This window comes from Marmota flaviventris, chromosome 3, assembly GCF_047511675.1.
Source record: "Marmota flaviventris isolate mMarFla1 chromosome 3, mMarFla1.hap1, whole genome shotgun sequence".
Taxonomy (NCBI): domain Eukaryota; kingdom Metazoa; phylum Chordata; class Mammalia; order Rodentia; family Sciuridae; genus Marmota; species Marmota flaviventris.
The window spans coordinates 99,440,306-99,467,917 of NC_092500.1; the positions used below are offsets into that span (position 1 = coordinate 99,440,306).

The following is a 27,612-nucleotide window of genomic DNA, read 5'->3' on the forward strand; positions in this document are numbered from 1 at the left end:
CTACTTGGGGTTCTCAGAAACTAAAAGACATAGGAGTGTGCAGGATCTTGGTGCTAGGTCCTGCTGCTTCTGAAGCTCCATCTCAGCACCTCTCTGCATGGCCACCTTCCACCATGTGACCAGCGCACTGGTTTCATTAAAGAGGTTCTTGGCATAAAAGTTAGCTAGTGAGATCGAAATAAACACACAGACTCAGTTACCTTTTTTTATGACCAGGTCCGAGACGGCTCTCCCTCTGACTTACACCTCGAACTACCCGGTAGGGCAGCAGGGATTACTCAGGGCTAGCAGGAGAGAGAGAGAGAGCACGCCAGGGAGTAGCCTTTTATTGGGGAACAATAAATTTAGGGGAGAATTCCATCCAATGAAGGTTGAGGGGGGCAGCACTCCAAGGTCAGGGTCAGTGATTGGCCCCAGGGTCAGTGGTCAAGTCATACCCCTACAAGGACAGGCTCTCGCACCAGGAGAGGGTTGGGAAAGCTCCGACACAGTTTAGCCAGAGCACCTCAGACCCAAACCAGGAGTTGCCCAGTCACGTGTGAGAATGGCTCCCCACATATTCCTCCTTTCTTTTCTTAAAAATGAGGCAGTGTTTCACTCTTTGGAGTTTCTGTATTCTTGTTCCGAAGACTCGCCATCCTATAATTACAACACAAAAGAGAATTAACATCAAAGAGAATAATCCAATAATGTACCAGGCTGAGTGTTTAAGAATATTTCCAGGGTTGAATCCATTCAACTCCTTTAATATTTGGTTAGCCAAAAAAGAAGGATCCGAAAAATCAGTTTTATTACGTTGAATGTCTTGGATATGGTGATGAATTTCCAGAATATCCAAGCTATTATTACTATTTTGCCAAATACCTAACAAATGGTTTTTAACCTTCTCCCAATCCCAGAGAGGAGCATTGTACTTGGCAGCTGTAACACACACATATTTATAATTTGCGTGGCATTTAAGCCTTTCTTTAAATCTTAAGGCTGAAAGTTCATTACCTATGTCTATAACAGTCGCCTCTAAGGCATTTAATTTAGTCTCAATCCTTTCATCAATATTTACTCGATTATGCAGAGCCTTGGAAGTATTTTGAGCTAAATTATTAAGAAACTTTGCATGCTGAATATTTTGAGACAATGTCAGAGATTCAGAGACAGTGGAGGCAATAAAAGAGACTAGCACCAAAACACCAACAATTATAACTCCAATAGCACATTTAGGTCTTGCTAGCTGGGCATGAATTTGCTGCAAGACTTGTAAACCAGTATCAGCATACCATGGCTCTGAAATATTAGCAGGTAATAAAACAAAAGAGGGCTGATGAAGTATCAGCACTCCTTTTCCTCCATTATACCTAGTAATACAATTGGTTAGGTTACATTTGTTACAAGTAACAATATATCTGTCATCTATCCATTTAACTTTTACATTTCCAATAATTAAAACATAAGGAGACTGGACACAGGCTCATAAGCCATAGCAAGATCCCTCCTTACAGTTCTTGCCAACAAATTTTGGTAAAGGCTTGTCTGTAAAATGTAAGAATTCTGAGGCAGCAATTAAGCACCAAACATCCTTTTGAATACCACCTTCACTATAAGTCAAAATATTACTAACAAATCCTGCAGGTGTCATAGCAGAATTTCTTCGTAATTGTCTCTTATCAATTTTTGGAGACCAGTCTAAAATATACCCACTATCTTTAGACACCTTATGTTGTACAGGAAAAGTATTTACACAATCCATCCATCTAGGAAAGGTGCCAATCTCAATTGTAGAACTATTTGGACAGTGGGGTATCTGTGGAGGTTTTGCAGAAATGACTGGCTTGTTATGGGAAAGTCCCATCTTAATTACTGATCTAGTATAAGGTTTTAAGTCTCCATAAATAGAATTATTTGTCAGTCTAGGTCTACCAATCGCTGTCTTTTCCTCGAATGATACTTTCAGTCAGCCAGCATGTTTATCGTGGAACCAACACAAAGATAATTGGGCACTGTAGCCAGAATAATTATATCTAGTCACATGATTGGGAGTAATATGAGTATCTGTAAATCCTCCCATCATGAATGAGTCATTAGTAAATACTGGAATAGATTCTCCAGTCCACACAGCTGGGTATACCAGGGGTGGATCTGGGAAATATGTCCAGTAAGTGTCTATCTGATTCCCCTTTACCTGACAGCCCAGCAGGGCAATTACTGTTGCTACCATCATCACTGGGGTCCTCTTCTTTCCTAGGAGTCAAAGTATTCAGGAAGCCTGTGTTGTTAGCTTCTTCACGTCTTCCCATGAAATCAGCTTTTCGGCTGGGTCAATCTGGTCTTTCTTCATTTTTCCGATGTCTCTTCCTTTTGGATAGGGGCTCCTCTGGGTCGATCTTCAGTCGCTTGAATTGGGTTCTATCTCTTCCATGTCTGATTCAGGCATCCAAATAGGACGAAAAGCACCTTCTGGAAAGATACAAGCATGACCTCTGCCCCACATAAGCACTGGGCCTGGGCCTTTCCATTGACCGGTCTGTAAATCTTTCCACAAAACTCTGCCTAAAGGGCCTGTTACTGAGGGAGACATTTGCCTCTCAGCAGCAGTGCGACCTTCAGCGTCACAGTTTAAAAAATTTAAAACGAACAAAGCATGATTGAGGCTATTTTGAGGAGTCATAATCCTATTCCCCCCCCTTTAATTTTTGTAATTGAAGCTTAATAGATAAATGAGCTTGTTCCACAATGGCTTGACCTTGGGGGTTATAAGGAATTCCTGTTTTATGATTAATTTGAAACTCTTGGCAAAATTTTTGAAAAGAACTTACGTAAGCTGGAGCATTATATGTTTTAATCTGCATAGGGCACCCTAACACAGAAAAAGCTGCTAGGCAATGAGAAATTACATGTTGAGTATTTTCCTTAGTACATGCTGTGGCAAAAATAAATCTGGAATAAGTGTCCACTATGACATGCACATAACATTGTTTACCAAATTGAGGAATATGAGTTACATCCATTTGTCATATTTGATTTGTTTTTAATCCATGGGGATTTACCCCTGATGGTGGAGATGGAGTGCGAATAACACACTTAGGGCATTGGCTTACAATTTGATGAGCTTGTTCTCTGGTAATATTAAATTTTTTACGTAAGCTAGAAGCATTTTGATGATGCAAGGAATGGGAAGCTAGTGCACAGTCATATGAAGACATCTGTTGACAAAAAGTTACTAATTTATCAATTTTGTCATTACCTGAAACTAAAGGTCCTGGAAGATTAGTATGAGCTCGTATGTGTCCTATGAAACATGGGTATTTTCGCATTAGCAATGCCTTCTGTAAATTATGAAATAATTCAAATAACTCTTGTGATGAAGTATACCCAATAACTGAAGTTTCAATATTTTTGGTAACTCCGACTGCATATAAGCTATCAGAATAAATATTAATAGGCTCATTTGAAAAGTAATTTAAGGCACAAATCTGAGCTTGAAGCTCTGCTCTTTGGGCAGAAGTATAAGAAGTTTGCATTACCTCTGTGTGAACATGACTATAAAAACCTGCTTTACCTGAGCTTGAACCATCAGTGAACACCGATAAAACTTCATCTATAGGATGTGCACGTACAATCTTTGGAAAAATAAGTGACGTTAATGATGCAAATTGGATAATCTTATCACGAGGGTAATGTCTATCTATCTGGCCAGGAAAATCAGCAAAAGCTATCTGCCATGAGTTAGAAGTTTGAAAAAGCCAATTAGTCTGTTGAACAGAAAATGGAATAATTATGACATCAGGCTCAGATCCAATTAATTGTAAAATCCTAGTTCTGCCCTTAATTACTAATTGAGCTATGGAATCATGAAAAAGAATTAATGTTTTTTGAGGGGAGTGGGATAAATAAATCCACTCAATAACTCCTAATCTTTGCCATATGGCTCCTGTTGGAGTATGCTCAGTTGGAAATATTAATAAATACACTATTTCTTTAGGATCAATTCTAGTAAGCTGTGCATTTTTAATTGCGCACTCAACTCTTTTTAAAGCTGTTTTAGCTTCTAAGGTTAGCTGACGTGGAGAGGTTGGAGAAGGATTTCCTTGTAATATCTGAAATAAAGGACTTAACTCAGAAGTAGTTAGTTTTAAGGATGGCCTCAGCCAATTAATATCTCCTAATAGCTTTTGAAAATCATTAGGGGTTTGTACGGAAACTGTTTGTTCTGCTCCGGTAAAATTAAAGATGGCGGCCCCCATGGTTGATGCGATGACGTCACATTGCGCGACCATCACCTACTTCCTCATTCTCAGCTGGGGGAGGGCCGACTGGAAGTTTGTGTTCTGGCCAGGCGGAAATGATGACAAGAAGGCGGGCTCATTCGCGCCATCTTGATTCACCATGTGGGATTGAGTCCTGCAATATCTATTATCACCAGTAGATGGAGCCCTGAACTTAAAATTGCGTATGCGACATCCGCGCGCACAAAATGGTTATTTTTCCCGCAAATATAGCATCTCCCGCGGGGCTTTCATTACTAATTCTTGCGGCTTTAACGTTTCTTTCAGTGCCACAGCTAGGGCTACTGTCTGCAAATGGGTAGAGTCTATCTCAGAAAATAAGCGGATAAATTCAGAAACTGTCCCTTTTTACGGTGCGGCCTAAGAACGTCCTGACAATATTTATTTGCATTTTCAAATGCCAATTGCTTAACAATAAACTCACATGCCCCCGGGTCCCCGATCGACCTGTTTGCGGTCTGGTACAATCGGGCTACGAAATCTGAGTACGGCTCATTCGCACCCTGCCTGATTTTGGTAAGAACTAAATTGGATTGGTCTTTTGAGACTATCTGCTTCCAGGCATGTTTCACACAATCAGTTATTTGATCATATATTACAAATTCATAATTTAACTGTCTTTCTAAATCAGCAAATTCACCTGTTCCTAAAAACATTTCTACTGGAGTCTGTAAATTCTGTCTTCTATTTCTTTCTGCCTGTTCAGTACAAAAATCAGTCCAATAAGAACGCCAAAGTAAGAAATCTCCTCCACTCAAACAAGATCTAGCTAACGAAATCCAATCACTAGATGGGAGGGGCTGTGAGCAAATATTATCTATCAGGCTCTGTACAAAAGGCGTATTCGGACCATACGTCTCACATGCACTTTTTAGTTCCTTAATGGTTTTAAATGGGATTACAGCATGAACCCTAACTCTCTGATCTTGCTCATTAACTTGTTCAAAAACTGGAAAAAGTTGAAAACCGCTAATATCTTCCCTGGCTTCCTGTGCTTTCTTAATACCTCGCTGGAACGGGGTAAGAAAAGTCATTGTTAATTCAGAGTACCTGTTAAATTTTGTCCTTTTAGCAGGTAATGGCCGAATTTGAATAGCCTGGGCAGGCAGTGTTAAACACAGCCTGTTAAAATTTCTCTGTAAGTCCTGAATTTCAACGTCTGATTCTTCTCCCTCGGACTGCGAGTTGTGGGAAGAATCTGCGCTGTCGCCATTTTGAAATTGGGCTTCTAAGCCACGTGGTGGAGAAGGACTCTGTGCCTCTCTAAGAATCTCTTCCGGATTTTCTTCTCCAGGAAGATCGTCTACCTCTTCTGGAGGACTTTCTAGGACTGTGGAGGTTTCTTCTCTATGACCTTCCTCTCTATAATCTCCCTGCGGGCTAGCCTGATCATGCAAGTTTAAAGTCACTTTCCTAACTTTCGCTTTAGCCCCTAGAGCCTTTGTTTTTAAACTGCTCAAGGGAAAGGGTATTAACTTAGCCTCAGGCGGATTTTCCATTTGAATAGACCTAATAGTTCTCTGAATGCCTTTTAATAGATCTTCAGGGGGCCATGAACTCTGGCCCATATATTCAAAAAGACAAACTTCCAGAGCCGTCCAAGTTTTCTGAATATTTTCTATGCCTCCAGGTAATTCATTAGAAAGACAAACTTTTTGTAACTTCCTTCCTAGTTTCTCCCAAGTAAGTAAATTTGGGGACTCTTGTTCACAAAACCAAGGGCAAAATTCGCCTACAATCTTTAAGAATTGTAATAACTGAGCCTTCTTTATCTGTTTTCCTTTCTGATTAATTATAGTGTCTAAAATAGTCAGATACATTTCCTTATCCGTAGAAGTTGAATTTCTCATTTTAATTAATTTAACGTCTCTTTCCTTCAATATCTCCAGGTACTTTTGTGACTCTAAATTGTCACCAATTCCTTTATCTTTATCTTTATAGCGCGTTCCCACTCAATCTAGCTAATCTAGAATGCCCCCCCTCGTGGGTGCCAAATTCCACCATGTGACCAGCGCACTGGTTTCATTAAAGAGGTTCTTGGCATAAAAGTTAGCTAGTGAGATCGAAATAAACACACAGACTCAGTTACCTTTTTTTATGACCAGGTCTGAGACAACTCTCCCTCTGACTCACACCTCGAACTACCCGGTAGGGCAGCAGGGATTACTCAGGGCTAGCAGGAAGAGAGAGAGAGAGCATGCCAGGGAGTAGCCTTTTATTGGGGAACAATAAATTTAGGGGAGAATTCCATCCAATGAAGGTTGAGGGGGGCAGCACTCCAAGGTCAGGGTCAGTGATTGGCCCCAGGGTCAGTGGTCAAGTCACACCCCCACACGGACAGGCTCTCGCACCAGAAGAGGGTTGGGAAAGCTCCGACACAGTTTAGCCAGAGTGCCTCAGACCCAAACCGGGAGTTGCCCAGTCACGTGTGAGAATGGCTCCCCACAGCCACCTCTTCCAACAGATGGGAACTGCTGAAGTCCTTCTTGTCCTGCTCTGGGAGTGTGGGTGGTAGTGTGTTGATGAATCCACCTGCAGAACTCCCAGCATCTGTCCTGGTCAGCAGGGCAAGTGTACTACCAGGGATCACTAGGGACTTGGGGGACCTCAGTTCCCCCTGTGGGAAGGGGGTGCTGGCTTTTCACCCTAGCCTATGTGGAATGTCATGAAACACACAAAGAGAGCACTTTGGTTGGGGTACAGATATGGCCAATACCAAGGGGCTGTTTTCACCAGACAGGGCCACTTCTGAGGCCTTACCACTAAGGCAGAAAATGATGAACTGATTAGGATCCTTACAGTCCTTCCAAAGCACATCTGGAAGAAGCTGCCAACGGACCTAGATGAACTAGTTGCATATCTGCAGCACCAAGAGGATGGTCTGCCCAGAAAGGCTCAGCTTATGCGCTGAGGGACAGGCCTTGCAGGGGTGCAAGTACAGACAATTCTGGAGGATCTTCAGGGATTCCTTGGGAGAGTTTCATCTGTGTCTCCTCTGGCCTGCTAGCTAGAGGAGGCCTTTGTCCTCAACCAGATCACTCCCAGTGCCTAGGAGCTAGGTTGGACCTTGGATGAGCCTCAGAAATGCCACATCTCGGGAGGGATGGGGGGGCTTCAGCTCCCTCAGCCCAATTGGGGGCCTGCTCCTCTTTTCCTATGTGACTTGAAATTATTTTTGTTTGTATATCCTCTGATTACTTCCTATGTTATCTTTCTTATACTATTGAGTCCAACCAATGAGTTTTATTGTTGTAACTGTATTTATTTTTATAATTTCCATTTAGTTCCTTTTTATATAAATTTATAATGTCTATTAATATTTTTCTATGTTATTAACATTATAATATCAAAGAAAAATATATATCAGGCTAAAACTGAATGCATCTCAGAATGCATTTTATGCAATTTTTCTGTGAGGGATAATATTTTCAAATAAGTTGAAAAGTTTTAAAAGTTCTACAGTTTTAAAAAATTACCTTTGGAGCTGAACATTAATAGAAAACGATTTTTGCTTATAATAAATTAAAGAAAATAGGGGCTGCAGTAGTGGCTCAGTGGTAGAGTACTTGTGTAGCATACATGAGTCACTGGGTTCAATTCTCAGCACTGTATATAAATAAATAAATAAATATGCATTGATAACTAAATTTTTTTTTTAAATTAAAGAAAATAGCTTTGAAAGATTTTGAAAAAAAAAAACTATAGCAAAAGAGACAGATATGCTTTCTGAATGTAAGGTTAAAAATACTAGAAATATATAACATACCTAATGAGAATATTAACTCAGGAAAAGTGCCTGGTAAGTAGAAATTAAGGAGACTGGAAATACTTATTAATTCTTTTTTATATTTCTTTTGTGATGTTTACAAATTCAAAACAAATTTTAACTCACAGAAGTATTTTTAAATAATGTTGCATAAAATCTTTGTCAGATGAAAATTCTCACTGTAATTATCTCAACATTGTTGTCTTTTCTCATTCATGTTGTGGTTTCCAGGTTGCTGTCATAATGAGTGATTTTCTATTGCTTTGTAGACATTTTGGATATTTAATTGTAAGACTCTATGAACTAACCCCTTTTCCCCTAATGCAGTTTTCCTGCTATGTTGTAGCAGAGAGACAGGAGTCTTGGCTGCCCCTTCCCACAGTGTCCCTCTGACAGCATCTTCAGAAAATCAGGGCATTGACTTACACCATCTCACTGCAGATGGATGGTGGGGTAGAAGTCTATTTCTCCTGTTGGCTATTCTGATATTGTCTTACTTCTCCTGTGGAAGTGGGACACAGACCTCACCATTTGGTTGCTTCCGAATTGGAGTGTGAAATCAGCTTCTCCCTGTCCCCTTGACACAAGACTAATAAAAATAGGGCACTGACTCATGGTGCTGCTCATTGCTCTCTGGGGAGTTGCAAGTTTACATCCCAGTGTTGTGTTGCCTTCTTGCTTCTGAATATGACTGTAGCTCAGGATCAGCTTCCCAAGCAACCTCATTAACATTACTATGGAGGGGGAATTAGAGCTCCAATTGCTGGTGAGCAAAGAGGGCTGAGGTGGAGACTAAAAACAATTCTGCATTTAGTTTTGCAGAAATGGTAGCATGGGGGTAGGGGGTGTTGGAAGGTGATATTTGTCCTGATGAAGCCAGAATTAGACAGGCAGTCAGTATAGATAGGTAAATCGAGTCAGGTCAGATCAAGTAAAGCCAACTTTGAATGAAGGGAAGTTGGAGACTGCCCCCTGAAGGATTGAAATGTTAATTACTTAAGAGCCCTTCCTCCACCCTTATCAAGAACTTGCCCCTGCTCCAGCCAGTTGACGGTAACAGGAGTTGCCCCTCTCTTCAGGGATCCATAAGGTTGTTAATTAATGTGTCCTGGGCTGTACCACCCTGCTCTTCCCTCTTCAGCCCACCTATTTCCCACCTTTTGGTCCTCCCACTGAGCATTCCTGGGCCTGTTCAAGTATGCAGGAAGGAAAAAGATAAGGGCAAGAGGGCAGGAGAACAAAGGAAGAGTAGGCCATATAAAAAGTTCAGAATACCTTGGTTCTGGGGATACCAGGATACCAGCTATGGTCCTCTTCTCCCTCCCGAAAGAAGTCTATATTACCCCTTTTTAAATAAACCCTACTTTATATACTTGCCTTGACATGCTCCTCTAATGTTCAAACTTCATCATGTGAGTAGGCAGGACTCATCAGTGAAAACACTGATCATATCTATCTAAAGTAGGGCAGAAATCACCAAAGATTTCTGTAGTTTGATCTGTTGCCAGTACTGTATTTTGGAGAACTTTTCTTTTTCATACCAGGAATTGAACCAGGGGTTATTTATCACTGAGCAACATCCCCAGCCCTTTTTATTTCTTATTTTGAGACAGGAGTCTAAGTTGCTTAGGGCCTTGGTAGGTTGCTAGGGAGACTTTGAACTTGTGATCCTCTTGCCTCAGCACCTTAACCCTACCATGCCCAGCTTCTTTGGAGATTTTTGTTTGTTTGTTTTGCTCTTTTTTGACCCTTCTATGTTGGAGACTTCTGAGCATTTCAGAAGTCTGAGCCATATGGGAAGTAATAAGGGTGCCTAGAGAACACACCACTGTGTTATTTATTAAATCCAGAAACCCCTGTGAAGTCTGCTTTGTTCTTTTCACTCTTGGTGGGGGGTCTTCCTATGCTTGCTCAAGGTGTGCATACCTTTTAGTTGCTGAGAAACTTTTTGGAGTGATGCTACTTGATGGAACCAGAAGACCTCACTTAATTTTTAACTATATATTAAAATGACATACTTGATATAAAATTATAAATTGGCAGAATTATTTTGATTTGTTTTTGTCTCTTTCATCAAGTTAAATTTGTTGTTCCTTTGTTTCTGAAGTCAATCACCATAATTTTTTTTCTCTAACATGGAATATATTACTCCCTGGCAGCTTTTAAATTTTTTGTTTTCACTTTTTATTTACATTTTTCTTTGATTAATTTAGTAGTGTGTTTTGTGTGTGTGTGTGTGTGTGTGTGTGTGAGAGAGAGAGAGAGAGAGAGAGAGATCACTTATCCTGAACTAGCTGAACATTTTGGTTATAAGATTTTGTTCCTTATAAAATGGGAAAAATTTTTAACAGTATTTCTTAAATTATTACTATTATTCTCTCTCCTTTCTGGGGTTTAAATTACATAGAGTTTAGTCTGATTGATATAATTTCACAGGTTACATATGGCCTATTTATTTAAATTCTTTTTCTATTCATTCTTAAGTATCTATAAGTTTATGTTTTGATCAACTTTTAATTATCATCATCATCTTCTTCTTCTTCTTCTTCATGGGCATTTTTGTTGTTGCAGTACTGGGAGTTAAAATCAGGGCCTCACACGTTAGGCAAGTGCTTAACTACTAAACTACTTCCCCTCACCTTCTCTGCCTTTTTTATTTTGATGAAAGATCTCATTAAGTTGCCCAGGCTGCTCTCAAACTTTTGATCACCCTGCCTCATTTTCCTGAGTAACTGGGATTATAAACTCGAAGCAACACATCTGGCTGTTTTTATATTTATTCATCCTTGCATTTGCATTTTGCCATCTGTAGTTAAAACCACAATGTAATGGGTAACAAACCCAAGCCTGGATGCAAAACAAACTCAGGACAGGGTCCTGAGAATTAGTGCCTGGAAAGGAAGAGTTCCCTTCCTGTTTCTAGGCAGCTCATCTTCTGGGAATTTGATTAGCACCCTCCACTCCTACCTTTAGGATTGTAAATGACTTCCTCTGAGATTTTCCTTTGAAGTGCAAGGTCCCTCTGGAGCCTTGGGACCCAAGGCTAGAGATTTATCTAAGGCCTTGTAAAAAGAGCCAGCCCCTCCCCCACCATCACTTTCTATGCTTCCCACCTGAAACCCCCTGCACAACTGGCTTAGACCAGAAAATTTATGACATTGGACAGCCTATAAATGTTGTGAAAAACTGGTGATGGGTGCTCAGAATTTGGAATCTGATTTCCTTTGGGCCCACTGGCATAAAATAAATTTGGAGTTCTCTCCTATTGAAAACAGTATGGAGATTTCTTGGAAAATTGGGAATGGAACCACCATTTGACCCAGCTATCCTTTTCCTGGGTTTATACCCAAAGGAGTTAAAAATAGCATACTACAGGAACACAGCCACATCCATGTTTATAGCAGCACAATTCACAATAGCTAAACTGTGGAACCAACCTCAATGTCCTTCAATAGATGAACGGATAAAAAAAATGTGGCATATATACACAATGGAATATTATTCAGCAATAAAAGAGAATAAAATCATGGCATTTGCAGGTAAATGGAGTTAGAGAAGATAATGCTAAGGGAAGTTAGCCAATTCCAAATAACCAAATGCCAAATGTTTTCTTTAATATAAGGAGGCTGATTCATAGTGGGATAGGGAAAGGGAGCATGGGAGAAATAGATGACCTCTAAATAAGGCAGAGGGGTTGGAGGGGGAGGGAGGGAACAGGGGGTTATAAATAATGGTGGAATGTGTTGGACATTATTATCCAACATACATGTATGAAGACATGAATTGGTGTAAATATACTGTGTATACAACCAGAGATATGAAAAAAATGTGCTCTATATGTGTAATAAGAATTTTAATGCATTCCACTATCATATATAAATAAAAATGTTAGATTGTAAAAAAATAGTATTCTTTAATTACTTAATATTTGTTCTTTGTATGTTAATAGAAAAGATTGCTAATTTTCTCATTCAAATCTTATTTCTTGAACTTTTTTCCTCTTTCTTAATAGTTTAAAGAGATATTTTAAAATCTTTTATTAAATTGATTTTTTTCTATTTATCCTAGTACTTCTCTCAAATTTTTTTGTATATATATTTTGAAGTTAAGTTGTATGCTTATGATGAATGCTACATCTTTGTTTAGTTAAAATGCTTTTTCATGCTGTAGTTAATTCTCCTATCCCTAGAAGAATTACATAAGTCAATTTTTTTCTCTGTGAAATAGTATCACCAGTTTAACATATAGTCGAGTTCATTTGTTTCAGGTTATTTTAAAATTTGCTATTTTTTGTTGGTTATTTATTGTTTATTGGTTATTTATTAGAGTACTTCATTCTTAAGATTATAAATGCAAATATAATTTCAAAAGTCAAAATATACCTTAGGATATTTTCTTAAAGGTTGCTTGTTTTCACTTTCCATGCCTACTTTTGAACCAAGAAAAGTTTTAAAATTTCTTGGTTCTTTACAAATATTTCCAATCATTTACTTTTTATACTGGTGGAAAAACTCACTCTTTGAAGGTCACATCTATTCTCATCCCCCAATTAGTCGTAGGTCATTATGATGAAACAGAGGAAAGATGATGAAGATATGTAAAGTGGCTTAACTTTTATTTTGAACAGTTTTTGAAAATTTGAAGAACTTAAACCTTCAATCATCAGAGCTTTGTGAGGCCTTTTTTTTTTCTGCACTTTAAAAGTTTCTTTATTTCATCCTTACTCTTTTTGACTTCATGTTCTTTAATACTAAGGTATTTGAATCTTTTTAGTTAACAAGTATAAACTTAATTGGTATTATATTTATTTCAAATTATATTGAAAGGTGTTCAATATCTTAAAGATGCTTATTTTCAGGAAATTAAAGATTTTTCTTAAATGAAATGAAAATCATCTTGGAAAAGTTTTTGTCTTTTTTTTTCTTATAATTTTAAAAATTTAATTTCCATGTGCTGTCTTCTTACATATACAATAACCACGTTCTTTGCAATCTCCATCAAGTAACTGGCCGTCTTTTATATATTTGCATTGATTGTAAACATTATCAGGTCTCTTTAACTGAAACCTGTAAGAAAAAGAAATTTCAATTCTAAATTTAAATTTACTTCAAATATCAATTCTATTAAATAAAAATAAAGACATTTATTTGTATAGAAACAAATTTCTTTGGTATATTTATTAATACATAAATTACAAAGAATGTTAATTCCATTCAAAAGTTAAAGAAGGAGGTGGCAAAGTAGGGAATTCTAAAATGCTGTTGTCTTATTTAGGCAATGATAAAGCTAGCAAAAAGTCTCAGGTTCCATTTTTAAAATTCTAGGATCTAATAAAAATTGTACAACAACTTGGAGAGAAAAAAAAGGCTGCTACGTTTTGGTTAGAGAACATTTGTTTCTTTCAAATTAATGGAAACGGGATGATAAAAAATGTCTTTAGTTCTGATCATCCTCTATGTGTGCTTAGACAAATGTGAAACATTTATATTAATGGTATGCTACAACAAATTGAGTACATTCTGTATGTTAGTATTTTGATAGGAAAATCAATAATATATCTATTATAAGAAAAGTTCCCAAAATGTTGTTCTCAGGACTCCTTTAAACTCTTGAAATTATTCAGTGACACTTTCAAAAGTTTATTTAGTATAATGTATACATTTTTGCAATATCAAAAATTAAAACTGACAAATTTTAAGAGATTCACTTATTTACACATAAAAATAATAACTACATTTATTTTGTGTTAATATAAGAATAATTTTATCTTCTAAAACAAAAAATAGTGAGAACACTGACATTATATGTTTGCAAATCTTTTGTCTAGAATCATAAGAACCAACTAAATTCTTCTTAAATGTGTTTCAGCATTTAGTTTGCTGTGACTTAATATATCATGAGCTTCAGGAGTATTCCAACTTGTTCTCATGAAAGAATGAATTTGAAAAGACAAAGTGATGTTTCAATAGTATGATGAAAATTGTTTTGGCCTCAGAGTCCTCCCCAAAGTGCCTTAGTACACATATAATCATTATGACTTAGAGAAATAAGAACTATCTATACTTGGAAAATCAACTGGTTTACACAAGGATATCAGTCCTCATTGGCCTATACATTAAACACTATTGGTGTTCATTTGTGTAGTCAAATTTGGCTTTGTGTAAGTTGAAAGAGTCAGAATAAGGTTTCATACAAAGTGGGAAGAATTACTTAAAAATCAAGGTACATTAAGAAGAATTTCCTGAAAAGAATATGATTTTTATTATGTATAGATAAGTAGCTGGTTCAATATTTTTACACCTATCCCCTGTCCCTATACTGATGAAGTTGATAATGATAGAGGGGATTTAGGAAACAAATATTGGAAACTGAACTAAGTGCTAGAGTGTTTCTTAACTATAAATGCTGCTGGTAAAAGAAAATTATCATTCAGTTAAAAGTTTAAGATAGATATTGCATAAATATCTGAAAATTCTCTTTTTTTAGAGCTTGAGATCTCATTAGATATAGTCTTTTAATTTATAAGGATCTTTATAACTTTGTTGATTTTCTAAACTATTGATATTAGATCTACCTCTATGTTTTACTTATCTCTGATACATATTAGTTTTGTAATCTTGTACAAATTAAACAACCTAATCAGTATTTTATTTATATAAAATATGAAAGCCATAAGACCAAGTGACGTTATTTGAATAAACTTGTTAAGCACACTACTAATTTTATGTTCCTGTGTTTCTACAATAGCCTCTCTTTTTTTCTTTTTGTTAATTATGGAATCATGATCGATGGAATTTAATCTTATCATATGCACCCTAGGTAATTAATTAATATTGTTCCTTTGCAACTAATGCATGAAGATACTCACTGGTTCAAGGTAAAAGCTGAGCCATCCAGCCAAGTCCATTTCAATTGGCTGCTATTATAGTGTAAACTGATCCAGAACTTTTGTTGGTGCATGTAACATTGCATCTTTGACAATTTTTTAACAAAATCCTGGATAGAATGAGAGCAAAAAAAAAAAAAAAAAAAAAATTAAGTATGATAATTTGGTTGGCTACATGTATGGAGATTAATTTTTTTTATATTACTAAGCATTTCATTTTATCTGAAATTATATTACTATAATAAATAGTAATATATTTGGGACTTTTGTTTACCCACTGATAACAAGTAACCCCCTTTATTTATTAATTAGACGACCATTATGGAGACATTTTAATAATCTGGCACTGTGCTGAGTATTTGGCATGATAAATTAGGAAATAAACTTGTTACCAAAGCTTTATAAAAGAGAAAAGTAATTAAGTAAGTAATTGCTACCAATACAGAATAAAATGGCAGTGCTATTGAGAACTGCTATAGAAGTAAGAGAAACAAAAAAGATTTTCAAGGCACAGTGATTCTATAGTAAACTAGAAAAATAAACAGGCGTTTATTAGAGAATGTTATGCAGGGTTAAGCAGAGAAGAGCAAAACTATTTGGAGCACACTGAATTGTACTTTAAGGAATTTATTGGGAAACATGGAAGAAGTGAGTGAGGAAGTAGGAGTGCTGGAAGCTAAGTAAGTGGTAACCTGGGAGGCAGGAGAGACAGACAACCATGAATAAAGACTGTGCAAATGCTTTGGACTAGTGACTTTATACTAGGATTTGAGGAAAGATTTAAGAAATAGTGAAACCTGATGTAGGCATTACCGTTCCCACGCATATGCCGTTATCTCAGGAGAGAGTTTATACACTAAGAAGTTTCTCGGGATGAATTTAAAATTTAAAAAGCATAATTGTCTTTACCATTTCTTCATCAGCATTTACTTTAAGAAAACTTGAAAGTGAAGTTGAACAGTGAAGTTGACAATCTCTCCAAGGAATCAAATTTTTAGAAAAAGAATAGCAGCTGTTCCCACGCTGGTGCCAGTTGTCATCACAAGGGCGACATTTCCAAACTAAAGAAAAAAAAATTAGATTGTCTAAACGTCTTCCATCAATGCACTTGTAACTTTAAAAAGGAGCCTTAACATGGAATAAAATAAGTAATATATAAATTAGGTGGAAAAATATATTCACTCAATTTAAATTGCTCTCTTCCTAATTTCAATAATGTCAAGGTATAGATTATGACACTATAATCCTGATAGCACAGTTGTTACTATGTCAGCATTTTCAGTAACTTTCATAAGTAAGTAGATTATTAGTGGACATGTTCCCAAATGTCTAACACCATGTCATATGTGTATATTCATTCATTCATTTACATATGCATTAATTATTTTACATGCAAACATGTATACACACTGAGTTATTTTTTTAATTCTTGGAAAACTCATGATTTTATTGCTAAATTACCTTGAGCATTTGTTGATGACTGTTTACTCCACAGATTTCCTGAAATCAACCCCTTCGGATCTGTTTCTATTTCTTGGCTGGAGGTGAGATTTCCTGAATATCTCTCTGCTACTGAAGAACAAATTTAAGTATCAATTTGGTTTCTCTCCTTTAAATTAAAATAAATTTGCTCTTGCACAAAACATTTCATTTGTTATGGGAATACTAATATTAATACATTATTGATGATCATTTAATGGCACACTAAAATTGAAGAGGCATACACAAATTTAAAAATAGTACAAATTTCATAAGAAGATTAACATGCTAATTAACAGCACAGATTTGTGTGTGTGTGTATGCATGCGTGCATGTGTTTTGAATTCAGAGCCTCATGCATGCTAGGTAAGTGCTCTACCACTGAGCTACACCCCAGCCCTTTTTAACTTTTATTTTGAGACAGTCTTGTTAAAATGCCTAGATTAGTCAAAAATTTTTGATCTTTCTCCCCAATTCTCCCACGTAGCTGGAATTTCAGGCTTGTATCACCATGCCCAGGGAGTACGGATTATTGAAAATTGTTTTTGCTTGTGGGTATGCTGCCGAGGATCCAACCAAGGACCTCGTGCATGATGGGAAAGCAATATACTGCAGAACTACATACCCAATGCTAAAGAACTGATTCTGGTTAAGAAAACCCTGAACAAGATTTCTCAGAAGTAATCCTGGTGTGCAGTTAAATGTAAGACAAAGAGTAACAGCTGGGGAAAAAAAGAAACTATAATCCAGATAGATGAGACAGTATGAATGAATCTAAGGATAAAGGCATGGTTCAAGATAAGGGCATGGTAATAATTGGATATGGCTCTTAAAATAACCTATAATACAGAAAACATAGCTGGAATACAATTAGTGCTCAGGAAATAAAATCAAAATACAAATAGATTATTTTAAAGAGACTCCTTCCATGAATAGTGAGCAAGCCAGCATTTTCCCTATTATGCAGACTTACGCTTTGTGGCTAAGATTCCAACAGATGCAAGGAGGCCCAAGGAGATGAACCATGGAACCACTACAATTAATTTCCATGAAGACAACAGGGAAGAAAAACCTATTAGAGAGAGGTGAGGAAGTTGCTCAATACTAGCTTCTATATGTTTAGTCAGTTTTTTACTGTTTCACAGTCGAATTCCAAGAGATTTCTCAGTCTTTTGTGATAGCATGATTTTCACATCTGTGAATTTATTATGTGAAACTGTTCTGGGCTTCCTCATTTTAATATTATTTTTAATATCAGATACAAAAATGAAAAGATTTTTCTTTTAAAATAAAATACTGTAAAGGTATGTGGAATAATTTTTTGACATTTGAAAATTTGAGATATAATGAAAAACAAATAAATCCAGTTACTAATGAATCCAACTTAGAAACCATGCCACTAGCATTTTATTTTATTACCTTTGCTATGTCTGTTTTACATATTTGAAATATATTTCAATGTTTTCAAAAATTATTAAATTTTGAAAAAGGATTTGTAAGTTGATTACATAATATTAATTACTCATAATATACAACAATTTATTTGACAATTCTTTTTGAATATTCAGATAACTGTTTTTTCCTATGATGTTACAATCAAGTTTGAAGTTATTGTATTTACAGTTTTAGTTTACCTTTTCTTCAGCAATTAAATTTGAACCCTTTTCTTAGTGACTGTGTATTTCTTTTTTTCTATAAATTATCTGCTGGCATACTTTCCACATTGGGGCTTTTTATGTTATAAATATTTGTTATTTTGGTGAGACTTTCAAGTATTCAATGTATCTGTCCCTTGGCAGATCTACTTATATATTTTTTCCTTCTGCTTGTTTTTTTTTAAATTTTGTTACATAAACTTTGATACGTTCAAATATACCAGTATTTTCTATTACATAATAGAATACTTTGCTATATTCTGAAAATCTTTTTCCATTTACCAGGACATTGGCTAGTCCTCCCATTTAAGGTAACTCCTTCTCATGACTTAAAAATTATTCAAATTAAAACAATAAAATAAGCAACCAACTTCCCTTTCTCCCTACATTCTCTAGCTATCAGACTCTCTCCCAAATACCTGTCTTTAGAAATTGTTGAAATAATAGTTTTAATTCACTGACTCCTATTTCTCCATCCCTTTGTTTCCTTCATCATCTCCATTTTTGGATTCTATTCCTTCTACTATGAGAACTGCTCTCCAGCATGTCACTAAGAATATTACTTAGTGATCTATCTATCAGATGATTTCATGAATAGCACTTGATATCATTGATCTTTGAAATCTGGTCTTTTTTATGCTTCTTTCTTTTTTGGATTCTTGGAGTGGAAGCAATGGAAAATCATAGCCAGGTGGTATTTTTACTCTTTATACTTGGTTTAATCTACCCATTCAGTACATACAAGTATTTAAGTAATTTTGTTGGAGACTACAATTATTAATATGAGCATTTCCTCCCTTCTCATCCCCACCATAAGATATTTTCTCCCTACACTGGTGGCATTACTGATCTCTATTTTAAGATAATTTATTTGTCAGTCTGATTTGCAGACATAGAGTTGCAAAACAGATGAAGAAAAAAATAAGCTAAGGTTTTAAAATTTTAAACACCAATCAAACTTTAATAATCAGAAGGAAAATACATTTAAAAACATATTTTCTATGGTTTGTACTATTAACTCTATTGTAGATCAAATGCGGAACACCAACTGTATGATCTGTACCAGCAGAATGTTCATTTTCATTCACAGTCATTGAGGCCGTTAGAGGTTTTCAGTTGCCTCATCTTGAGGAAAATTGTTCATACATTTACATGTTTACATATTTAGATATTATTGAGAATCTATCCTAAAGAATTAATTTAATATTCACATATTCAAAAGTTAGTTGCACAAAGTGTACATTATCCCTGTGCTATTTATGCCAGTTAAAATATGAAAGTGAACACTCCCTTTTAATTTTTATTGGTAAAGCAAATACTTCTAATGATGCTATTTTTCAAATGCAAAAAAACATTCGACTATTAAGAGATGAAATTGAAACTGTAGTAGTAAAAGGAAACAATAATGGCAAAATGTTGAGTGAAAAATGTGCTTTATATACTTGATAATGGCAGGCACAATTCCAAAACTAAAAGAAATTATCATGAATTCACAGGATATATGATAGATTTAATTTTCACTTCTTAAATTATTAATTATTTTTGACTATTACCTTGAAAAGAATGTTATATAAAATATTTTTAATCTTTTTATAAAATATATTTGCCTACTTAAACTGTCTTTATTCAATAACTATAGCTAAGGTCATAGTAGACATTGTATAATTTTTTAAAATCAAAATCCCTATTCAGAGAATAGTTTAAGGCTAGAAAGATGATAGTTATGTTTGCTTGCAAAAGTTTGTTTATTTGCAGTGCTGGATTAAAGACATATCACAGACATTGTTTTAAATGCAGAGTAAAATAATTTAAAATGTATGAGAAATCCATATACCTGAATGCTCCCAACAGGCATTTTCTGGGGTTTCAGATATTTCAGGTTTCCTCTGCAGCTGGGAGAGAGACTGAATTTGCAACTCAGTGTAAATCACCCTTTCCGCTCTCATCTCTGAAAAACAAAAATGTATTGAAGGAAACAAAAAAAATCTTTATTATAAATTCATGGACCACAGAAACACCATCAGTCACTAAAGGACACAGTGTATAGTTTCTTTCAAATTGGAGAAAATCACCAGGCACTCATGTCTGTAATCCCAGTGGCTTGGGAGGCTGAGGTAGGAAAATTCCAAGTTCAAAGGCAGCCTCAGCAAAAGCGAGATGCTAAGCAACTCAGTGAGACCCTGTTTCTAAATAAAATACAAAATAGGACTGGGGATGTGACTCGGTGGTTGAGTACCCCGAGTTTAATCCCCGCTTACCACCCCCACTCCACCCCCCTCAAAAAAAAAAAAAAAAAACATTGGAGAAAATCTTTTAGAACAGATGATCTTTTAAGTGTACAAAGATTTAGAAAATGAGTTGTTAATGGTGTATCATTTTGGGACTGCAATTCAAATTAAACATTTTAAAACTCAAAACTTACAAATTGATAATACATGTGGAATTATTTAGTAGTTACTTCATAGTGAATAAAAGAAAAGTTTCCTTTAAAATGTCTGAGAAAGCTCTTTGCAGAAATTCTGTCCCATAGCATCTAGTTCTATCTTCCAAAATGTGCTTCATTACCCTTCCATTATGATCTATTGTTAGAGACCTTAATGCTTCCAGGAAAGATCATTGTGTGTGTGTGTGTGTGTGTGTGTGTGTTATCTATGTTGTTCCATCATCAGATAATTAAGATATGACTTAAATTATACCTCTATTTTTGTTGTTGTTGTTGATTTAACCCAGAAGTGCTTTACACTGAGCTACATCCCCACCCCTTTTTGTTTTTATTTTGGGACAGCATCTCAACTAAGCTGCTAACTCTTTTATAAAAAAATTCATAAATATTTCAGTAAGAAGCCATCTTTTCTTCTCATCGCCTCTCCTTGCTTTGTTCCACTTTCTTCCACCCAGTCCTCATCACCTTCTGTTTTGCTGATGTTGCTGTTTCTTCACAATTATTAAACTCTCAGTACAGGAGCCATGTTTTAATAACATTACTATGGCCACAATAACTTCTCAGGTTCTCCTACACACTTTTAGATCCCAAAAACTTGACTTTTACACCAAACTGAATAATTTATATATTAAATATACCTCAGAAAGAAATCTAAAGATGTTTCTAAAGGAGCTTCAAGAATGTTTAAACACAAAACTTGTCCAGGGCCACTTGATGTATTCAAGAGTGTTTCTAATAGTGTGTTTTCTGAAGTTTCCCAGTAGAATTTTAGGGTTTGTTTAATTTCTTCAAGTATGTGTCCATATAGGTATTGTGTTTATTTCCATTTTTTTTTCTGATAGCCTTATTCCTAATGTTTTTGTTATAAGAAAGTACAAGATAATTAAGTCTATTCTTGTTTATCATCTTTCTGGTGATACTTCATTTACCTAAATCCATACTCTTATACATAAATGTTTTTGTCTAATTGATTCAATTCATTTTAACCCAACTTTACAGAAAAATTAAAAAATCCTAGACCTTGAATAAAATAGATTTATATCTTAAAAATGATAAATACCTGATTTTTAGAGGAAGACGCCAGGATCTTTGCAGAGTGTGTTCCAGGAAAGAAGGCGAGTCTACCTGTTGGAACAACGGTGTGAATTTAGGAATTCTTCCTGATCCTTGGTATGAAGTTCAAAGCTAACTTTAAAGGGAAAGCAACACATGCACAAACTAATGTTTTTATCAGTCTGTCCTATATTAGATATTAATTGGTGAGCTCGGAATGTGAGAATGAGAGCTATCTGGATGCAACCACAGAGGAAGTTCTTACATCTGAAAATGTCTCTAGGGTCTGACCTTTACTTATTTAGAAACACCGACTGCATCTTCAGTAATAACCAATATGCTTCATTCAAGTCTTAGGTTTTCAGACTTAATGAAATACAGATGTTGTTCATTAAGACAGTAGTTTTCTTCCACCACTGCCATTTCTTGGTTGTCTGCAATATATTTTTAAATAAACATCCTACTTTCAATTATTGTTATAGAGTCAGAATCTTAAAAATAATGTTTGTGATGTCATTTTTTGATCTCTTTCAGTTCAAGGATAGTTAATGTTTTTCATCTTGATGGGTAATATGCCTGGCTTTCCTTAGTATTACCTCAGCTTTATGATTATTTTGTAACATGCAAGCTTTCCCAAAAGTAAGTTTCCATGAAATGAAGATATTGAAAGATAATTTACCCAATAAATAAGTCATTAGTCATATATAATACATATTAATATATAATACACATTTCTCAGAAACAGTTACCTGTATGTTATGAGCTTTTGCCACTGTATGGATTTATCCCATTGTTCACAACTTTAGTATTGTTTTGTAATTTTTCTTTTGGCCACTTGAAAAATTGAAAAGTTTTGAAAAAAAATCATTTATACTAAGTGATATTTTTTCCCTAAATTTTAGAATATTGAATAGAATTTAAGCTCCTACACACAAAGTTAGTCTTATAGAGATGATGGGGAAATACCATCTTGTAATTAGGAAATACCATATAAAAACTATGAAGTGTCTATTCAAATTGCTTCCCCCCTTTTTTTCTATTAGAAGAATTTGTTTTCTTTTCACCAACTGTTTTGTTAGAACAAGATGTAAATATAATACAGGTGCATATATTATCACAGGCTATTATAGTTCTTTTGATATATATCTTTTGTCATTTAATATCTTCATGGAATTTAATATCACTCCTTCCAGGATAATTCTGGGTACCAATCCACAGAAATTATACTCTGATCCTTTATTTTCAATGCATCTTAAGATTATCAGAATACCCCTGTAAATTTATTTTATAAAGTTTTATGGCTATATAGTTCAATTTTAAATTATATGAAATTTCTTTTACTTACATTTTGTATTATTGATATTTTATTTTCTTTCAGTTGTGTAAATAATTATTCTAGCACTATATTTTATTATAACATCTTTTTGATATGAAATGTAAATATCACACTTGCCATTTGTTATTTCTTTATCTATATGCTTAATCTTCTCTGGATTCTCTGCTTAAACACTTATCTGTTTATCTATAGATTGCCCTTTCCAGAGTGAGTTCTTTTTTATTTTTTACTTTGAATCCATACAAAGCATTAGTATCTAGTAAAATATTCTCCTTTCAGTCTCGTATCTTTTATATAACTTTCTAATATACTATTTTTTAAAAAAATATTTATTTAGTTGTAGATGAACATACAGTGTCTTTATTTATTTTTATGTGGTGCTGAGGATTGAACCCAGTGCCTCGTACATGTGAGGCAAGCACTTTACCACTGAGCTACAGCCTCAGCTTCTAGTGTATTCTTTTTTTTTTTAAATTTATATATGACAGCAGAATGCATTACAATTCTTATTACACACATGGAGTACAGTTTTTCATATCTCTGGTTGTATACATAGTATATTCACATCAATTCCTGTCTTCATACCTGTTCTTTGGATAATCTAGTGTATTCTTCAGGAAGAAATAAACAGCTAGAAAATGGGAACCAATTTAAATTAATTTTGGAAGGGGTGACTCTTCAATGATAATGTATTTCCTCACCCTAAATCATAATATACTCATGTTTCCACTTAAATTTTGTTTTATAGTCATTAAGTATAATTTTTGGTCTTCGTGAGTTTTTTCCATTTAATAGATTTGATATCTTTTTTAAAAAAGTCATTGCTGCTTATTGTGTGACTATTGTCACCATTCTACCAGAAGTGACTATAATAATAATACAGAAATCATAATGATATGTAGATTCTTCTATTGGAGACATCAATTTTTCTTGTTTATTCTAAAGATTTGTTACAAGACCTGATTTCTTAAAGCTGTAATTATATATGTTAGCATGGAATTTATTTTATTGGTCCTATTTTAATTATAGATGATATAACATTTTCTGTTCTCACTTGATTAGATAGAAATTCCAAAATTATATTGAGTGGTATTGGTGGTATTTAAGCATCTTAACTTTCAAGATTTTTAACAAAATTGCCCTTAAATTTCTCTCTAGTCTTCTACAGATTTGATTTTAGTTTGTGCAAGTAGAATTTGTTAAAATTTTTTCTATTCGTCTTTAGAATTCACATGAAAATGTTCACCAAATTTTGTCAAATAATTTTAATGACAAATGATAGGATCCTATGTTTCTTTGTTGATGTGTCATTCAGTCAAGTAGGTTTCTAAATTACTAATCTGGGAAACATTCAGTTTCTATAAAATTTTTTTTTCATTCTGATGCATTATTATTTTGACATATGTGAAATTTATTAGCAGATATTTGTGTGTTTGATTCTTTATTCATAAGTGAATCAGTTATTAATTTGGGGTGTCCTAATTATCAAGTATGGGTAGTGAAGATTTGTAAGTTGGATGAAACTAACTTGGAAGCATCATATCTTTTTTAGTGGCTGCATAATAGTTCATGGAGACAATAGTAAATTTTTCTTTAAGGTTTAAATAAAACCCATCTGGAAAACTTTCTGAGCCACATTTACTGTTTAGCGTTAAAGCTGTGATTTCTTTTCTAATTTCCTCAATGATTATTAGTATGCTCAGATTTTCTACTTCTACTTGGAGAAACTAGATACTACATAATGTCTCTGTAGCTTATTTTATTTGACATTTGTGAGATCCATCTTTTGATTATTCATGAATTTTGTTTTTATTTATACACATAGTTATTTCTGGAGCCTAGAAATTTTATAACTGAAATACAAGTGATATATGAAAAATCACTGAAGCTCAATAGAAGGATGGAAATATTAGAGAAACGAGTAAGTTACTTGAGGATAGGACAATAGAAATTAACTAATCTGGAGATAATGTATGATATATATATTAGTTGTAGATGGACACAATACCTTTATTTTGTTTATTTTTCTGTGGTGCTGAGTATCGAACCCCGTGACTCACAAGTGGTAGGCAAGTGGTCTACCCCTGAGCTACAGCCCCAGCCCCTAGAAATATATTTTTAAAAAGTGAATAGACTCAGAGAACTGTGGGGTAATATCAGTAGGCCTAAGATTTGTGTCACTGGATTCACAGTATGAAAAATAAAAGAGATTGGACCTCCCAGACTCTAAGCAAAACCTATCTTCCTACAGCTATAAAGAACAGAGTAAATCTTAGAACAGAGAAAACTGTAGAAGAAGATATTTTAATTTTGTGTGTAAAATAGGCATAATTCCTGGTTAATTCATGACCTGCATAAAACGTGAAATTAAGCTAAGAGAGCATAGCAGACTTAGGGAATTGAATTGTGATCTATAGTACTCACAGTAACAGCTATCTGGCTCATGAGCAAGGCAGAGCCCAAGAAGTACAAGCAAGGTTTTAATACTGAACTGTCATGGAACCAGCATTCATAAAAGACAAAGGACACAAGAAAATTTGGGGGCAGAAGTATGTGTTCATTATTTTGAAGGTAATTTAATGGTACGTGTATATGTCAAAACACATCAAATTGCACCCACTATACTTGTCCTTCAGTGTATATCAGTTATACCTCAACAAGCTGAAAACAATAAATACTTTTCAATTAATAGTGACAAAATTTAGGAAATGAAGATATAAAGAAGTACATCAAAAACTATCAAATGCCTAGGGAAAAAATCTAACAAAAGTTTTGCAAGACATTTCTTCTGAAATAAAGATTTTCTGTGAGAAAGTAATGACAACATAAGTAATTGCACTGATACTCCAAGTTCATGGGTTGGAAGAGTCAGTATTGTTATGGTTTTAGTTCCCTTTTAATGGGCATATTTATTCTATGCAATTTCAATTAAAAATAGTCTGGATGTATGTGTGTGTAGAAATCATTTTGTCACAGTATACACAAATACACACACACACACATAATGGGCCTAAAATATGTAAAATAATTAGGCAATTAAAAAAGAATTTATGCATTCTTTTCAATTTCATTAAGAAAAAGGATAAAGTAAGGTATCATGATTTACTCTAATTCTACACTATTTAAGGAAGTATAATAGTGTGCAAGGATATACCATTGGATAATAATTAAAAAAACAGAATTTTACTGCCCCATATATTGCCAAATTTGTGATAAAGACATTATTGCAATTCAGTGAGTAAAATGAAGAACTTTTCAATAAATAGTGCTTGATAGAGCTAAAGTGATTTTGATATTTATTCCTTATACTATAAATAAACAAAAATTAACTTGTAAAGAATCTCTTCCAAAAGAAAACATAAAATATTCAAATGATCTATCTTGTGACAAGAAAACTCTAATCAAGACCAAAAGAAGAAAGAAAACAGTAATAATGAAAAGATTGATTAGTTAGATTTTTATTAAGATCATTTTCTATTTATAGAAAGACAACATTTTGTTCACAAGGGATATTGAAAACTAAAGTTACTGAATAAGAGAAAATGTTTGGAATCTGTTTAATCAATTATTTCTAATATTTGTATAAACACACACACACACACACACACACACACATACATATTTAAAAAGTTAATAATTGCCAAAGATCTAACAGGCATTACATACCCAAATGCCCCCAAACATGTCATCACTATTAATCATAAGGGAGATATAGATTTAATGTACAAGTATATTTTAATATATAATATTAAATATGAAAAATTCAGGATATAAAAAATTTATAAAGATTGAAAAATTGTGTCTTGGCAATCCAATAGACCAGCAAAAAGTCAATAAAACCACTGGTAATTTATGCATTCTTCTTAACTAAAAATAAATATTACAGGCCCTGAGGTGCCTCTGCTGCAGTCTCTTCTCTGGGCACGGCCTTGGTTACCTCCAACACTACTTCCCATGCTACCTCCATGGTCACTGCTGCTGAACTGGAAGTCTCCTGTCAATCAACTGCCGCCTGCACTGATATCACCATTGCTCTGTCTCTGATTCCCCTGCTGCCAGCCTAAGGTTGCCTGGTGGTCTTCTTTCTGGGTTCTGCTGCCACAGAAGACACTGTTTACCCAGATGCAACTGAAGCCGATACTGCTGCTGAACCCCGGAGATGGCCTGGTGGCATTGCCTGGACAGCTGCAGTTTCAACTGCTGCTGCAGCAACCACTGCTAATGACCTGCTGCCTGCTGCCAATGACTACCGCTGTTACCAATGCCTAGAGGAGTGCTTTGGGGGAGGCTCCAGGTTTGGTTGCATGTGACTGCATACGTTTTGGAACACCAGCCAGGGCCTGGGGCCCAGGTGCCAGCAGATTTGCCACCACAAGAGCCTCTGTCTGGGGACCCCAGCGGGACCTGCAGGCTTGGAGGAGCCTGGTGTCTTCCTGCTGAGAGTGCTGGTGGCCCTTGTCTTGCTGTTGCATCTCAGGGTTGCTCTTTTGCATGAGTGTATCCCTAGTGTTCTCTCTGCAAGTAGGAGCAGCATTGAGATCTTGGGAGTACAGTATGGCTGAGCCTGAGGTTTGAAGCCCAGATTGGTGGATAAAGACTGGGTTTGCGAGGGTTGATCTGGGTTTGGTGATCCTGAGAGACATCAGTCATAAGGCTGAGAAACTGTTGAATACTGACAAAGACAGTTCGACTTTCCAGGAAGATTTATTTTATT

At 35.1% G+C, this 27,612-nt stretch overlaps 1 pseudogene; it reads right to left on the reverse strand.

The window, feature by feature from the left end:
- LOC114082899 (homeobox protein TGIF2-like) lies at window positions 1–27,391 on the reverse strand (annotated as a pseudogene).
- Window positions 27,392–27,612: the final 221 nt, after the last annotated feature.